Source organism: Thunnus maccoyii, chromosome 7, assembly GCF_910596095.1.
Source record: "Thunnus maccoyii chromosome 7, fThuMac1.1, whole genome shotgun sequence".
Taxonomy (NCBI): Eukaryota; Metazoa; Chordata; class Actinopteri; order Scombriformes; family Scombridae; genus Thunnus; species Thunnus maccoyii.
Window position 1 is genome coordinate 3561607 of NC_056539.1, and position 17903 is coordinate 3579509.

At 38.9% G+C, this 17903-nt stretch overlaps 1 protein-coding gene across 4 annotated transcripts in view; it reads left to right on the forward strand.

The window, feature by feature from the left end:
• The first annotated feature begins 1637 nt into the window (after window positions 1-1637).
• Window positions 1638-17903, forward strand: part of nlgn1 (neuroligin 1) — a 370620-nt gene continuing 354354 nt past the window's right edge. For 2 of the 4 annotated variants that reach the window (XM_042417119.1, XM_042417122.1), the window contains exon 1: window positions 1639-2006. The gene's annotated coding sequence lies outside the window, so the exon portion shown is untranslated. Of the gene's footprint in view, window positions 2007-16350; window positions 16797-17903 lie in introns of those variants that run through there. The other 2 variants (XM_042417120.1, XM_042417121.1) reach the window with 2 other exon arrangements.

Here is a 17903-nt window from a genome sequence, read left to right on the forward strand (position 1 = left end):
TTGTTACAGGAATCATTGAACTCATACACCTCTTGGGCATGAAACAAAATTGCACCCACAACCTGGATCAGTTACAACTTAAAATGATTCAAAATTCCTATAGGTGACTAATTTATAGTCAGTTTTCACAGGAAGCGTAATATGGCTAAGTTATTCAATATGGCAACCAAATTTGGCGAAGGCAATTAGGTTAAAACCCAGTGTATTTCAACCACAATTTTTAAATGTTGAGACCGTACAAGAACAACAAACAAATAAAAACTGATCTGAGATCTGAATGAAAGGATCTATACCTTTCATAGAAATAACCAAGGGAATATGAAAGCAGCCTTTGTTTATTCAACCCTGTTTCATAGTATTCGGATGCACTTGAGTTCATACCACCACTCTTGGCCAGGAAAACGATCCATCCTGGCTCCCAAGTGGATGGAAAAGATGAAGAAGTTTGAAACTGATGAGTAGTGGAGTGGTGAGAAGATGGTGATGATGGAGATGGAGACCAGGATGCAGTGGGATGATGGCGACTCGAGCAGCACAGTTCTGTCTGTAGTATAGTCTCAGCAAAAAGCTTGCACAAAACATGCAGAATAATCACTCAGTTGTCCATATCAACAGTTCACTTGTGTTTCTTCTCAGGACACCAATACATAATATCCTTACATATTACACATATCTCAGTAACTATACATCTTAACAACATTTCACTTACACATTTCAGCTTAGAACTTAAACATATCTGTCTGACTTAAAGGACTAGTTTACTAAGAACATAAGTGACTACAAAAGGACAGAAAACATACTGTATAAACATTGATTGTTTCTGCCTATAGCTGAATTAACGAACCACTAACTTAGCATTTTTTCTTAAATGGACAGCATTCAGCAATTTCAAGTGAAACCATACCACTGGTAGCTTTATCGGGTTATTAGCCCATCCCAAATGTTTTTACAACACATAATAAAGCAACAAATTCTCAAGGTTAGCAACAACCAGAATGCTAATTTGTTGTTTAGCTAGCAGCTAACTCATCAGAATATTCAATACACATGACATTTGGACTGGGTCGGCAGCTCCGTGGTTGTTGTATAACTTCTCTTTCAGCTTTCAAGAATCTCACCTCATTTATCATTGCTAGTTAACTACTTTAATCAAGGTAGCTAGACTATTGTTTCAAACTTTCTCTGCACAAGAGCTACCTACTGGTGTTATTATTGTGCTGGTGAATGAACTCATTTCATTGACACGTCCCCCTTTCAATTAGACCACTAGGCAGTGCCAATAGACCATAATAACTGAGGGAGTAGTTATTTTAATATTGTCATACCTGTCTGAGGGAGTGACTACTACCAATGTAGCTTTTTGTTGGAACAGTGCTTTAAATATGACTTTTTGGTAAACATCTTAAAGCTAGCTAAAGCAAACCACGACTAAGCAAGAACACGCTAAAGTTTGAAGATGTCAAGACGTGTTCACTCCAACAGGAAATGTATACCTCCTGGCTACATTTTACAGAAACAAGATAGTTTTCCCCTTCTGATTGCTTTCTCAGCAACACTGTTAGCAAACCACAAATTGAGTTGGCCTCGTTTGTCAATTGGTAACAGGTGCAATTGATTGCAGTAGTACCACTCAGCCACCCTTCATTCAGGCTAAACTATGGTTTTGGTTTTAAATGCCCTGCACACCAACACAGCTGTCCTTAGTTGGTCAGGTTGATCAGACCTCAGTTGGCTCAGTTTAAAGATTGGCAGAGTTATGCTGATTATAGTATATGGATCCTAGAAACAATCATTTATAATTGTGATGTACGTTACCTTACAACCTTACAAGGTTCAACAACACTAACAAAAGAGTGAAGTATATCCACAGACAGTCTTGAGAGAGTGCTAATCAAGCAACACATTGAGAACACCTGTGTGGGAGGACAACAGGTGTGCAGTATTTGGTTTAACTTAAAATGTAACTTATGTACTGTTGTTGATGTCTGCTCTACAGCTTCACTCTGGTAAGTTAATGTCAACTGTCTTAGCCAACATGTTTTGCTAGCTTCATAAACTCCACATTAGTGAGGAAAAACTGCTTGCTATCTTAATCTTATTTGTGAATTTCAAACTGAAGGCTACCTGTTGTGCTGTGAGGTGTTCCTGTTCTGCAACTTAAAGACTTGCAGACTAGGACACTCAAATAGAAATTCACATTATGCTTTTGTTGTTGTTTGCTTATTCTGTACTTGCTAGTTTTGATTTTTCTGACATTTTGTGAACAAAAATACTGTCCCAATCTCACCACAAGCTAAATTTTGTAGCTGCACTGGAGCTTTCGATAATATTGCATGATCTTTATGAGCAGATAGTTTGTGTTGTAATGGAATTGTAGATGCTCAAATTTCTATTTTGTCTGTGCACTTCAAGACTTTAAGAATATATTTAATAAAGTTTTTAAAAAAGATGCTTCATCTCAAAGATCATCACAGGTCTGCAGATGGCATCCCAGGTGTACATGGGTATTGTACTGTAGATGTGTGTCACTGCAGGTGCACTGTGTGGTTGTTGGAGCTGTGTGTAACATCACTGGTGCGTAGAGGTGTTTTGCACATTTCGAGTTCCATACCTGAACGTGGAAGGCTGGGAAAGTGTGTGTTAACCAGGTGGTGTGTGGATACGGAAGGATGTACATGGCAGCGTGTGTGTGTGTGTAAAAGTGTGGATATTAGAGGTGTACATGACATCATAGGTGCGTTTGTGACACTGTTCCTGTTTTAAGTGTGACTTAGCAATTGTGTGTGGATTGAAGTCGGTTGCGAATATTATAGTAGTGTGTCAGTTCAGTATGTGTCATATTTTAAGCATGAGCGAGGATATGTGTGTGCGATTATGTTGATATTTGCATGTGGTTACAACAAGGTGTGGATGGCGTGGCCAATGTTTATTTATGTGTGTGTATGAGATGCATTGCACTTATGTAGATAAGGTAAGCTTGAGGTTACAGGTGTGTTGGTGTTGCAGGAGTCCATGTATCACCACAAATGTTTTGAATGCTTGTTTGCATTACCATAGATTATTCTTTCATGCTCTAGCTTTGTGCACTTTCATTCACACAGTTTGATTAATCTGTGGAGGCAGAGTTGTGATCGAGAAGACCCAAAGGTCTTATAGGAAACACTCACTGAAGGACTACAGAAAGCAAACTCGTGTCAAGAACGAGGCAGATAGCACGTCAATCCACGTGTTTTGTAAAAAGCAGTAAAATCACGATAAAAGCATCACTGAACTGGCTTTGTATTATCACGATTTGGGCCATTAGGTCGACTTAAAGTAAAAAAAAGCATTTTCAGCATGCATACAGTGAGCAGCTTTCATTGGAATGAGTCAGGTGCCATCTATTTGTTGTAAAGATATTGACTGGGCTGAACAATAGACTGTGTCACTTATTACCATTTGTGTAGAGAATCTTTTAACCAGAGATTTAATATCTGTAAAACTCTTACTGTCTTGTTGACATCATGTCAATATAGATTCTACAGAGAACCAGTCATGATGTCAGGTGCAGACTACCTCTGTTAGCTACTAGCCTCTTTAACTGAACACAATCTCTCATTCAGTATGTCCTTCCTCAAAACAATTTAATGCAGAACATTTCTTGTTAATTGACAATAAAGCACCATCCTGAATATGCCCGATTCTATTGATGCTGTGCTAGTGCTGCCAACTTTTGCAAAGAGCATAAAGTTCCTGCACACTTTAGATTAGGATTATCAGGTTTACATTTAATATCCCTCATCTCTTTCTGTTGTATAGGATCTGGCCTGCACAAAACACAACCTTTTCTGACACTCTGTTCAGTAGTTTCAATATCACATTTCAGCTTAACTGTCTGTCTGAGCCTAATGTTATTAACACCAGAATGAACAATAATGGCGTGAGCACTTTGGCAGAGGTCAGTGAGAGCAAGGATGAGCTCAACTAGATCTGGGATTTAGCCACCAGACAGACAGTAGGTTAATCCACAGGGCAATTCACAAATGTAATTGTTGAATCTAACTATATTCTCCCAGAAGAAGACATTGTGGGCTGTTGTCTGAACACCACTATGGGGAGGTTTCAGTGAGGATAAATGGGACAAGGAACAGAATTGTTTGTTACACCATTAGCATTTTCTCTGCTGACTTAATACTTTCACTATGGCTCACTCTGATCCAAGAGTCTTCTTAAAATACCTTCCTATTGGTATTTTTGGAGTCATAATCTGGGGTCCTGAGCCATTGATGTTTTTGAACATGGCTTTGAATATTTGTAATCGTGTACGTGCAGAAGGCCAGGAGATGAATGTCATTTTCAGAACAATTAAATGAACAAAAATTAGAATTACAATCAATGTTGTATTAAGCTTTCAACTAGTCAGCACTAAACCAGCTGCAGTATACTGCCAGCTGTAGTATGTGACAGGTGTCATTCATGCCTGCAAGCGCCATGACATGAATAGCATGGATACTGTTGCTAACGCTAATACAGTTGTAAAATTGTAGGAGCTATTTTGGGCAACACCTGGTTCTAGAACAGAAAATCCCATTCATTTTTCCCATTGTCAATGTTACATGACTCACAGTTGGAGCACTTTTGCGGTTTGGATTGGTATGAAATTCTACCCGTTAAAGCATCAGTACAAAAGTGGTGGCTGACACTCATGGGTACTCTAATATTAGCTATTCATGCCAAAATCACTGAAAAAACACGATTTCTTAGAGAAGATAAAATTATGGAAACTGGGGGTCATAATATAAACCAATAGGATTGTTACATAATCTGGAATAGTCCTGAATTTTTATGTTCAGCAACATTAAGGAGATTGTTTAAAGACTATTTGAAATGGGAATACATAACGAGGAAATACTCTTCCGAAACCAGCGCGCCTCACAATACTAAACTCTACACAGTTGTAGAGGAGTTATTTTGGGCAACATCTGAGGGGTGTACTACGAAGCGAGATTAGTGGGTTAGTGAGGTATGTTGAGCATAAAGCCAGGGATTTCAATGTCATGAAGGTGGCTCTCTTTTAACCTGGCTACATTACCATGGTAACTTATACTGCAAACTTAACCTGGTCCGGAGCAGGTTATGTTCCAAGTTTTGGCTTAAATTGGCAATAAAAAGCACCGTCCTTTCACTAACTACCTGATTTACTGCCAAGTCCGTTTAACACTGCTGGTACTGTAGCTATTAGAACACTGATTCGTCTTTTATCATACATACCATTGATTTGATATGTCATATTGTAAATTTGTAATGGTGCAAGAGGTAAGGCTTACTTGCGAGATGGGGTTTTGTTACAATATATCAAATTGTATTTAAAAAAAAAATAATAATAATGAAGAAATACTTTGAACAAAGAAAAAAGATTAATCCATTGGTAATCATCACAGATAATATTCAATCTATAATATTAATTTAATTTTGATTTGGCCAGAATCTAAAGTGATTTCCACTTATCCTTCATCGTGGGACAGAGTCAGACCTAAATGCACTTCTTGAGTATAATGTTTAAATTTGCTACATCAAGTTTAAAGTTTGATTCCTTGATTAAAAAGTTCAATTTACAAGCCGGTGTACATAAAACCTTTGAGGGAGAAGTACTAGCTAGTGCATTTTGGCAATCTAAACATCCAATCACCAAGCTTTAAATTCTGTTACCTGCACTGCTAAATGTGGGTGAAAGATAAGGATTACAGTATTAAGCAAACTTCATAACTGTCATAATTGTTCCCAAATGAAGTGTTCTGAATTCACTACAGTTCTGATTTGTGTCTTTTCACAATTCAAAAGATTGACTGTGGTTACGCAATATTGAATAATCACACATTTACAAGTAAATTCCCTGAATGCCACTGGCCTGTATTGCTTTAGCCAGTTACAGGTGTGGAAATGGAAATTCCTCCAAAGCAGAAAAACAACAGCAGCAAAACAAAACCTCAAGGTTATTGGTGGGATAATCTGTCTCTCTGACATTATGATGGTGTCATTTAAAAAAAAAAAAAAAAAAAAGATGAGGAAAGAATGGAACACCAAAAGGCATTATTTTCATTCTTTTAGTATCATATTATCAAATGATTGAAGTTAAAGTTGAGTATAAGATGAAAAGTCAATAACTAAGTTAAAAATTGGGATTGGTATTTATGCAGAAGAACAACAGGGAAAAAGTACTGTCAGGTGATTAGGATTCAGCTTTTACCAGGCATTTTTCAACACAATCCGGGTGACTTTCAGACTGTTTAGGATATGGGAGTTTAGATAACTTAGTGGACATGCTCTTGACTGTCTTTCTCACCATGTCATCACCCCTCTCAGTCGAGTTGTTACTTATGGACAACTAAGAATTCTAGGTTGTTATTAGAAATTAACATAACATAACATAAACTTTATATGTGCTACATAGAACACCTTCACAGGGAACAGTTTGTCTAATGCAGTAAAATCAAGATAATCCCTTCAAGACAGTAGATACCTGATCTACATGATGAGGAGATAAGACTTAATAATAAAGCCCGTCTTCAGTGATTTAAAATATGAACACATTTTCACAAAATTCACAGAAAAGGGCCGGTCTGTAAAATTCTTTTTGATCTCATCCAATCAGCTCTTCATCCAAACTAAACAGGACTGATCATAGAACAAGTGAGGAGGATGATACCTTTTCATTGTGTCTTAGTTTGATCCAGTCTAGACACGGCTTGTGTTGTTAACATACAGTGGTAGAGAAACTCAGAACTCTGTGGTGATCCTTTGATGCTGTAACTCTCCAGCAGTGTGCTCATGAAAACAAATGTGACTAACACCAATATGACACATGATCTGAGTGCGGGTAGGTTTGTGGCAGTCGTGCAACAGCAAGCATCAGTGGAGAAGCATAATGATGATTCTGTCAGTCAACAGTTAAAAGGGTAACAGTGGGTGACACGAAAATGCTGACATATCACCCACTCTGACGTGCCACACTGATGAGAGGCTGGGTCCAATCATCTGAAATAACCAGACTGAATTAAATAACCGTTTCATTCTCAAGTGGACATGGGGAGCAAGTCAAAAGCTGGTTATTAGGATTGAAATTTGTTCTGTATGCATGTTTTAAAGAAGGTCAAGGAGCAGGTTTGGTAACAGAGAAATTGAGAGTTCAAATTCTGTAAACTGCCTAATGATGGAAGCAAAGTTAAATATCACAGTTTTCCCATTTCTCACCAATTTGCAGTAGCCATTTCCCTCCACCGTTTGCCTGGTGAAGGTGAGGATAGACATGTGGAATTGCACTATGCAGTGTTAATGTCCTCAACAAAAACTATGATCAAAGATATTTGTTACCTTTTTTCATGAAGAAAACAAGACTAAAATAAAGTTAATAAAACTTTTTGTCTTTTCTCCCACACGTGTGTACGTGTATGTCGGAACTCAAGCCAAAGTCATGTCATGAAAGGTCAGGTGATTGTTGCGCAAGCGTGCATGAAAGGCACCTTTGATTTTTTTTTTTTTTTAATGCAGATAATTGAAGAACCTGTGTAACGCAAGTAACGACAGAGTTTTTTGATTAGTTACTCTAATGTGATTACTGAATGTAGGGACAGTAATGCGTTACATTACTGCATTACAGACAAATGTAATGTGATTATTTATTGAACAAGCTGTTTGCATCTGTGGAGTCACACACTCTTGACTAATAAAACAGTCTCCTCTACCAGCCAATACTATCTCTTGTTCAGAAGTTAATTTAGCCACTTGACACGTTGAACTAAATTCATCTGCAGTCCACTGAGAATTAGACAGGAAGCCTTGTAAAGTCACGTCATTGCAGCCAACTTATGGTAAAAGATAAGCTTTGTCTCTGGAGTTATAACATTATATATTGTAAATAATACCTGTTACTGAACTGCCACTGCTTTTCCTGGTTTGAGTTGTGGATCTGCAGTAAAACCCTGGAGCAGACTTTTGAGTTGTCTTTTCTTTTATGTTTGTGAAACTGGATTGAACTGAACTGATTTGGGGTTGTGGGGAAAACAAAATGGACCCTTTACCGAGTCAAAATCTGAGACTGTGGGACGAGTTACACTTTTGCATGAAAAGTAACACATTGAAATGATACTGCGTTTCCCTGTCCCTCTCCCCTCTCTGTGACGGTTGGCTTTTCACTCCACCTTTTTGAATGAAGCCGTTCAGAACAACTATTTGTTTTCTGATGTGATCAGACAGAACGTAAGAACCTGTTCTGAGGGAGAAAAATTTAGTAAAAAAGTATTGCAGTTAAAGTAGTGGTTTGGTCCCTCTGACTGATATATTATTATACATGACATCATTAGATTATTAATACTGGAGCATCAGTGTGTAAGCAGCATGTAACTGTTGTACCTGCTAGAGGTGGAGCTAGTTTCAGCTGCTTTATATACAGTTAGACCATAAATCAACATAAAACAGCTGTCAGCAGGCGTCCTGACTCCTTGCAAGAAACAGAAGGGTTATTTTCCTTTTCCACTGCAGCACAACTAAACTGTTTCAGTATTAGTTTTTGCTAATTAAGCACTGTTGAATGTTTACATTTTTCAAAATGAAAGACCAAAATGTTATTTTCTACCTCCCCCCCCCCCCCCCCCCCCCCCCGCTGTACTGAAATCATACCAAACGATGACCCCTAAAAGTGAGGTACATACCGAACTGTGAACTTGGTGTACTGTTACACCCCTAGTTACTATCAGAAGGATTGAGTCAGTTCCAGGATTTGTCAGTCATCCATGTCAATCTTCCTCTAGATGCTCATTAAAGAAATATTGCTATACTATCTGATGTTTGAGCTTCTCCTTTCAAGCAAAACCCAGATAGCGAACAGTGTTTTAGTGAACAGGTGTTGGCTATGCTAATGCTAATGCTAACGCTAGGTGAACAGTGACGTTCTGTTCAGAGTTCGCTGAAGAGTCAGTCCATTGCACAGTCACTGTGTGTGTGTGTGTGTGTGTGCTTCCTGTAACCACCATAATTGTACACAACAAAGATGGTGACATCTGTAGTTTCCTAATACTCAGAGGATATAAGAATTAAAAATGCATGATGAAAGTCAGACTAAAATGGCACTGAGGAAAACTACTGTAGACATAAATGTCTTTAGTTTTTATTGATTAAATCAAAGGACTAAACTTTGATTAAAACTAATAAACGTTTTATTCAGAAGAGTAAAAACCGGTACTGGTGTTATGGCCCAGTTAACACTAGAACTGCTATGGGGTAAAAATTACTCATGGTGGTTTTTCAATGTACATCAATATGTTTTAATAAAATGTTCATGTCCCCCATTCTTTGACTTTTCCTAAAATAATGTTGTGCAGCACCCCATATTGTTAAAAATAGTGAAGATGAATCCAGATTAAAAACACAGACATTTATACCTATAACCGCCAGGGTAAAATTCATATATATATATATATATATATATATATATATATATATATATATATATATATATATATATATATATATATATATATATATATATATATATATATATATATATATATATATATATATATATATATATATATATATATATATATATATATATATATATATATATATATATATATATATATATATATATATATATATATATATATATATATATATATATATATATATATTATTTCTATGCAATTTTATGTTTAAACATTCTAAGTTGCTAGGCAGTGATCAGACAACTACATCAAGTCATAACTGATAAAAAGAGCAGAGGAGAATGACCTGCATGATGAAGGCACAGTGTAAATAAAATAAAACCTTCACCAAGTGCCTGAAGTGCAGGAAAGCTGTCTGTGGAAAATGCAGTGGTGCTGAATGTCTGCTCAAAGTGTGTTTGAGGGACACGTATAATCAGATGTGTTCAAATGAAGATGATTCATCCTACTCACAAAGACTGACTGACTGAATTATACTGATGGCCATACAAAGCGATTAGTAGTCTTAAAGGTACTTTAATAAGATAATAAAACAACATGACCAAAATACAGGTGATGATTGAACAAACTAATTTCATGACTTCAGACATTCTTTTAGTATTAGAAATGCGGTAGCCAGGCACACTGGTAAATTTTACCCGTAAAACATTGGCTACTGCATTATCATCAGGCGTAAGTAAAAGAAAAAAGATATTTTGGGGCTTGAATATGGTGTTTTTAGAGTTTTACATTCAAGGCCAGACATCAAAGTTCTTCCTGAAATTCAGCAGTAGCTTTGGGTGGGCCAATCAGCCTCGGACATGCTTTTGTTTAGATGTAAAAAGTTTTGTGACATCCAGCACTTTTTATCAGTAAGACAGAGGTTGAGGGACGCCAGGCCACCGGGGTCGTTCCGCTTCAGTTAGATACAGCTGTGTATGGTCTGCATATCAATGAAATGATACACATTTTTTATATTATGGAGCCAAGTTGAAGTGTATATACACTGAAAAGAATAGGACTCAAAGATAAAACCAGAAATATATAATGGGTGAGATTTGCAGATGAAGTGGAGGAATCTTCTGTTTTGACTTACCAGATTGATTTGAGCCAGAAGTTCAATACGAAATCATAAAATCACAAAATCCACAAGATGAATTGAATTGATCAGGTCTTACCTGATGATTTCTGAGGTAGGAAAGAATACACCTCCTCAAAATATTCAAATAATAATAGTAATGACTTTATTTATATAGTACCTTTCAAAAACAAAGTTACAAAGTGCTTTACAATAAAAACAGATAATAAAAGTAAATAAGAAACAAAACTTAAGATATAAACAAGATAAGATGATTTAAATAGTTATAACAAATACCATCAGTTAAGAAAAAGCCAAAAAAGTAAGTCCTAAGAAGAGATTTGAAAGATGACACTGAGTTTGCCTGCCTGAGATCTCCAGGCAGGGAGTTTCACAGCTGTGGGGCACGAACAGCAAAGGTCTGGTCACCTTAAGTGACAAGTCGAGTTTTTGGAACTGTTCGTAGGGCCCTGCTTGAGGATCTCAAGCAGTGATCAGGCTCATAGGGAGTTAGCACATCCCATATATAGGCAGGAGCTTGACCATTCAAGGCTTTAAAAACAAGCAGTAAAATAAATTCTTAAACTCAGGTAACCAGTGAAGGGCAGCAAAGGTTGGTGTAATGTGGTCACTACTCTTAGTATGTGTTAAAAACCTGGCAGCGTTTTGTATCAACTACAGTTTGGATGTTTCACCTGCTGATACCAGAATAAAGTGAATGGCAAGAGTGAAGCCTAGAAGAGATAAAAGCATGGATGACCTTTTCTAAGTCTGCAGAGGAAAAGAATGATCTGATCTTGGTTAACTGTCTCAGTTGGGCAAAACAGGACTGCAGGACTGAGTTTGATCACTTGAACATCAAAAGACAATGCTGACTCAAAGATAACACCTAGATTGCAGGCCTTTTTTCAAACATTATTAGATAAGGCACCAAGACTAGAGGAGAGAACACTGCTAGTGCTGGGGCCAGAGGGGGTAATTATAATCACTTTTGATTTGGAGTTATTCAACTGCAGGAAATTTTTGGACAATTTTCAATAGTGAATAAGAGGGGACCCAAAATAGATCCCTGGGGGACCCCACAGAAGAGAGGGTACACGAGGAGGAGGCATCTCCAAGCAATACAGAGGACCCATTTGACAGATAAGAGATGAACCAATCAAGAGCCACATCACTGATGCCAACATAGTTCTTCAGACAGCTGATTTTGATGTTATGGTCCACTGTGTCGAAGGCTGAGCTGAGGTCAAGGAGAATTAAAATGGAATACAGTCTTGTGTCAGCTGCAAGCAGTAAGTCATTGGTGACCTTGACCAGAGCAGTCTCAGTGCTGTTGTAGGCAGCAGAAACCAGATTGAAATTTTTCAAAAATTTGATTGTTGTTCATAAAAGAAATCGGTTGGGTTTTTTTTCTAAAATCTTCAATAAAAATAGCAGCTTGGAGATGAGTATAAATTTACTTAAAACAGAGGGATCTAGAGAGGGCTTCTTTAAGAAGGAGAGAACAGTGGCATGTTTGAAATAGGAGAGGAAAATACCAGTAGACAGAGCACCTAAAAATGGCTAAAATATAATAACCATCTGGAATACAACTTTTCAAAACCAAGTGGGAATGCAGTCTGAAGGGCAGATGGATAATTCTGAAAGTGCAACAGTGCGTTCCAGGGTTGACAGAGAGATTTCACTGAAGTGGGATAATGTTGAAGGTGGGCAGGAGTCAACATCAAGTTCTATGAGTTCAGTGTTAAAGTGCTGCTGAATCTCCACTGTTTTGTTACAAAAGTAATTAAGAATTTCTTCACGTCTCTCTGAAGAAGACAGATAATGAAAAAAATATGGTTTTAAAAAGGATTCTGGACCCGTTTAGTGATCAGTTCAGAAAAATAGGTGTTCTTTGCTTCTTTGATGGTACACTGATAAGTGAATATTACATCTTTTAGAGAAGCAACGAAGACACTCAGTTTATCCTTTTTCCTGTTCCTCTCTGCCTCCCCCCATTGCCTCTTTAAAATCCTTAATTCTTCATTCAACCATGGCAGAAAAGAAAGTTTCAGCTTTTTATATTTGACTGGAGCTACAGAATCTAAAATATTTGTGCAAGAGCTGTTAAAAGCACTGACAAGCTCCTCTATGGTGAGGCCATGTTGTTCACTGGTATTAAAAAAATGTGTTGGAGGCAGTAAAAGCTTGACAGAGATAGGGAACAGAGAGTGAATTTAGGGGGTGGGATTGAATCAGTGTGGTGGGTTTGGGGTTAGGAGACAGGAGTGGAACCTGGAAGAGCACTGCGTTGTGATCAGAGACGGCAAAATCAATCAAGTTCACATCATCTACACAGAAACCATAGGGGATCACAAGGTCAAGTGTGTCCCTTTGTCATAGCTGGGGTGATTTGCATATTGGGTCAAATTAAAAGAATCTAAAAGTCTGATAAAATTAGAAGCAAATAAGGAGGAAGGAGGGCAGCAAACAGTCACCAAGAGTAAGAATGCTGTCATATTCTAACATAATGATTGATAAAAGGTCTAAAAATTCCTGAATAAAAACAGAAGTAAGTTTAAGGAGCCTGTAGATTAAAACACATAAAATTGGCAATTTATTCTTTAAAATAAAACTTAGACTCTGTAAGGTGGAGAAACAGCCCAGCAAGACTGGAGAACAACTCAAGTAATTTCTGTATTACTGCAAGGCCACCCCTTTGGCCTGTCATTCTCGGCTGGTGGAAAAATAAATATTCTGGGGGATGACTCAATGAGAGGGGCACATTCATCAGGATTAATCCAGGACTCTGTGATGATAAAAAAGTCAATAACGTTGGTCATGATAAAATCCTGGCAGATAAAAGACTTATTGGCAAGGGATCTTACATTGAGTAAACAGAAATGAGCTGATTCAACAGCAGGGATTGAAGAAGTGGTTTTAACTGTGATGAGATTGTTTCTGTGTGGACTGTGAGTAGATTTTGGTTTTGCATACTGCCTTTCAGTAATCCTAACAGAAATGAATGAATTGGTGAGGGGAAACAAAACCAGCACTAGCAGGACCCGCATTGTCTGGGACAAGGCTATGAAATACAGAGCCAGGATGCTGGGCAGGGTCTTGCTGGGGGAACCATCAATTAAGGCTAAAAGCAATAAAGTTAATAAAATTACAAATCAATTTCCCTGTTCTTTTCCTGTTAGGATGCAACCCATCATATTTAAATAGGTCCCACTTGGTCCATAAGGAATCAAAATGACTAATAAAACCAAGTCCAGTGGCAGTAGTGAAATTTTGCATCCACATGTGCAGACTACAAAGATGGCTAAAATGTTCAGAGCTCTTGGTCATGGTGGACTTTGGACCAGACAGGACACACCTCCTCCCCAGGCTTTCAACTGTGGAGGCTGGAGACTCCTAAATTCATAATACAGCTTAATGAATTTGCCTGGACATGACGTCATAAGTGCCAGCATGCACTATCACAGTGTGGACAGAGGGATGGAGGTCGAGGACAGCTGGAATTAGTTTTATAAAATCAGCTGTCTTGCCTCCTGAGAGACAGTGTGTAATTGCACCAGGGAGCTTTACGAATCTGTTGAGTCTCCAACAATTAAAATCTCAGGTCGCTCAGTTTCAGAGTTGCCTTTGTAAATTGCAAGCTTTGATCTGAGTTTATGGCTGATCATTTATGAGCTGGCTGAGTGCAAGTGAGATGAGCGATTGATTACCTGTGCTGTGTTCCGAATTGCATACTACGTACTGCAGCTGCCTTTACAAAGTACGTACTGTTGTGTGATGTATGCATGCAGTATTCATACAATTGGGACATACTGCTTCATCTGTCATTGTGGCTTCTGTTGTTACTCTGTCAATGCACTGTCATTAGTGCTCTCCCAGTGGCTCAGTTGATGTGACGCATCTTCCGCTGCACAGAGGATAGTGGATTAGAATGGCCAGAAAAACATGCTAGCTTGCATACTGCAAAATGCGACCGGAAGTAGTAGGACATCCTGGTACTTTCAGCATACTGCATATGACATACTATGTATTGGGACATGCTAAATCTTTTTTTGGCATACTAAATAGTATGGTAGTATGGGTATTGGAACACAACCCTGGTCTGATGCTTGTGTGGGGGGCATTGAGATATAACAGGTGGCTGTGGTGAAGGAGAGGAAGTCACTAGAGCTGACACCGAGTGGAACAGGGTGTCAGACTCCAACTGCAGGAGTGGAAAATGGGGACGTTTGCACCTGGGAAGGAAGGTGAACAAGGTGAAGTCAGACCAGGGATGTCAGCATGAGTAACCGCTGCATCTGAGGCCAAGGGCCGTTGGCTTCCTGCAGGCGCAGACACATTAGCTGGGAACACAGCTCCGTCTGATTCTGGTGGAGGTCCTCGATGAGCTGCTCAGTGGATCACAGTTCACTTTCAGACCAGCAACTTCCATCAGTGGAGTTGTAAAAGAGGGAAGACCATAGCCAGCAAACGACAGAAAGGACAGGCGGAGAGCTGCACGGAACTGTTGGCCGCAGTAAGGACATCAGAGGAGCAGGGAGAAAACTTACTTGCTTGGGCTCCATATAGGAGCCCCCAGTGGTGAAATGGCAGATTTCCAACTGAGAAAATAGAGGAGAAACTTACCCCCGGGGGCCCTGGACCAGGCCTGCTGAAGATGTATCAGCTCTGGTCAGTTTTAGCCCAAGTTGGCTTCTGTCGGGGATAATGTCCATGTAAATCTTGCTGTGCAGTCTGGAGCAGTACTCTACTTCCTTCTCGTGATGATGAAACAGTGAAAAGGGAAACTTTTTGAACTGCTCACAACTCAAAAACTGAGTGACATGTACATGTTTCTGCTTATTAAATTGTCTAAAGCAAAATAGGTTGGGAACCACTTCCTCACTGTATTTGTTGGTATGTTTGTTTTTTCTTTTTTTTCTTTTCCAATCAATGAAGTCAATCAATCAGCAACTATTTTAAATTATATATTAATTGTTCCAGTAATTTTTCAAGCAAATATGCCAAACAATATATAGTTCCAGTTTCTCCTTTGCAAGAATTTGCTGCTTTTCTTTGTCTCACTTGAAATACTCTTTACAATCTTCCAGAATGTTGTTTGGACAAAACAAGCAATATGGACTTTAGAAAATTGTGATGGGCATTTTATGACACTTTATAGACCAAACAAATGTTTAGTATACAAAGTTTTATATATATATATATATATATATATATATATATATTAACTTTTTCTCATCCCTATCTGTGTTTTTTTTTTTTTTTTTTTGTTTTTTTACAAATTATAAACCCCTGTCATGCATATTTAGGGTTTTTCCCCAGAAAAACTATTATCTTCTTTATATTTTGAAAATAACTTCTCATTAATTTCTCTTCATATTTCATTTTGGAATGTTGTCAGATTGTCCTATGTATGTTTGTATAGCTCTTTTGTCTTTTCTTTTTTTTTTTTTTTTAAAAAAAAAAAAAAGAACGACCGATCTTTTTTTCTGATAATTTTTAATTAAACTATGAGCAATATAATTTATCATGCATGGTCCGTCATTTCAGCCCTAAAAGCACGCATGGATTAAAAAATAACTCACATTCCCATGTATCTTTAAAAGCAGGCTGTGGTGGGGGCGGGATGGGATGGACTCATGTGGCTGTGGAGTTCCCTCCAAGGCCGCTAGGCGCGTCTCTGCTCCATGAAAGCTGCCGAGAGAGACTGAGGGCTGGAGGAGAGGAGGAGGAGGAGGAGGAGGAGGAGGAGGGGGGAGAGGAGGAGAGAGCAGAGAGAGAGGACGGTGTTTTATCAGCAAGTGCAGCCTGAATCGTGAGGAGCGGACGATGGGGGGAAAAATCCCACTCTTGTTTCTTTTTCTCCAGCATCACCGTCATTAACATGTAGACCGGTGCGCCTCAGAAGACCCGGAGCGTAAGGGTCTTTTCTGTCTAGGAGAATATATAATTCTTATTATAGTTGTGAATAAAAAACATTTTGGATTAACAGCAGACTTGTTTTTGGACTAAAAGGGTTTCCTTAATTTGTTTTCCGCGCGTGTGTAAATGTTGGACCGCATTTATTCTGAGTTTCTACCCTCTGGAGTGAAAAGTGCGCCAGTCTTATTTCCCAGGCTCATTTCCAACGCTTGAGCGTCGGGTTTTTTGGGGGGCTATGTGGCTTTTACAAGGAATGCACCTTATCCTAACGGGACATAACGCACAGAGGAATATTGTCTGAGGTGGAAAAAAGCAGCGGATGGGATCCTTCCTTAACGGTAAATACACATTCAGACTATGTTTGCAAGCTCCATCAGACAGATAGAAATTCTGTTGTGTGGCTTTGACACTTTGCCGGTCAAATCAAGCGTCTGCGATGCAGTGGGCTGATTTTCTTAGTTCATGATTTACTCGGCAGAATTATGTAGAGATGGTGGTGGAGGACAAGTTCAAGTGGGTGTTGAGATAATGAATGCTGTTTTTTCTCTCCACATGACGTTATTTCTCGTTAATGGAAGGGGTGAGTGATGAGAGGAACTGTGCATTTGAGGGGCTGTTGGAAACGTCCCCGTGCACAGCATAAAGCAGCATTTCTTCTGCTTCTGTCTGCCACTTTGGGCTCTCTCACTCTGTTCCAAGCGCATGGACGCACGGAGCTGCGCACCCTCACCCAGCAAGCTGCGCAAAACAGCCGGGTTAGAAACGAACGCTCTGGTTCTGATGAGAGATTGGTGACAGCAGGCTAAGCCTGCTGTAGAAATTTATGAAACATCGTTTACCACTTGCAGACTGTCTGTTTGTGTGTGTGTGCGCGTATGTGCCTGTCTGTAATTCTTCTATCTTAAACTGTAACTGCTCAGCATGATCCCCTGTTAATGAGTTTCTTTATCCTTTATCACATTAAGTGAGTCAGTAGTTATTAATACACTTGGATGTTGATGCTGGAATCTGGATTTTACAAATAATCATGCTGATTCCCTCTTGTTACTCAAATGAGCGCAAACCTCCTCTCAGGCTGATTGCTGAGGGTCAGGATGGAGGGGGATTGAGAAGAGCGGTGTGTGTGTGTGTGTGTGTGTGTGTGTGTGTGTGTGTGTGTGTGTATGGTGAATGGAGTCTCTCTATCCTCTCAACGATCCAGGAGGAGGAGGAAACTTGCGCCTGTCGGCCGCTGCGGGGGCACCATCACCATATAAAACTGGATGAATGCGGTATTTGTGTGTGTGTGCGCTCCAAGGACTTGTCACACCAAAAATGATGTAGAAAGAGTGTTCGGACGCTTCGTGGTAGATAAAGCCTTTAATGACATTAACCCATCAGTCGTCATACCTATAGGTTCAGCCAGGACCAGGCTTGGTTTGAGTGAGAAGAAGCTCAGATTTACT